Source organism: Triticum dicoccoides, chromosome 7B (genome assembly GCF_002162155.2).
Source record: "Triticum dicoccoides isolate Atlit2015 ecotype Zavitan chromosome 7B, WEW_v2.0, whole genome shotgun sequence".
In the NCBI taxonomy this organism is placed as follows: Eukaryota; Viridiplantae; Streptophyta; class Magnoliopsida; order Poales; family Poaceae; genus Triticum; species Triticum dicoccoides.
The window spans coordinates 727,854,695-727,855,321 of NC_041393.1; the positions used below are offsets into that span (position 1 = coordinate 727,854,695).

Genomic DNA, 627 nt, shown 5'->3' on the forward strand with positions numbered 1-627 from the left:
CCGACTACGGTCCACCACCACCACCGCCCCCGCGCTCACCGGCATTGCCATGCCGCCTCTGCATTCCGGCTTGCTCGAGACACCACTGCCCCGACTATCCTTCTACCCCCTCTTCTCCGGCACCGGCGAGCACCCTATACCCCACACCCACGCACGTCAGCCATCTTCCTCTCCTACACCGGTGACGCCACATCGCGGTCGTATCGGTCTCTGGCAAGGTTTCGAGTCACCCTTGCCATGGGCGTCGAGATCTCCTGACTTGAACTCGGGCGTTGCGTGTCAGGAATCAGATTATCGAGAAACTTATTGAAAGCAACAATGTTTAGCAAAACTGTTAAGTTAGAAGATAAATATTTGATTCCAGACATAGAACTTATAGGAGTGGGGCTTCCGACCAGGGCTCAAACCTCATTCTCACATATAAAGGTCCTTCCCGAGTTTCCTTCTTGTGTTTATCCGCATAGCCAATGTTCAAGGTCCTTTCCTCAACCTCGGGTTTCTTTCCTCAATGGTCGAGTTTTCTTCTAAACATAGAGAGCGAATGCTATGGGGCGGGGAGGTACCAGGAAGAAGAAGAATGGAAGGAGGAAGGGGGAGGGAGGGCGATTGACCAATTACATCGACAAA

General features: G+C 52.5%; 1 protein-coding gene across 1 annotated transcript in view; it reads left to right on the forward strand.

The window, feature by feature from the left end:
- The window catches only part of LOC119339555 (pathogenesis-related thaumatin-like protein 3.5), a 3,151-nt gene that overhangs the window by 1,522 nt on the left and 1,002 nt on the right, over positions 1 to 627 (forward strand). The gene's annotated exons all lie outside the window — the stretch shown is intronic.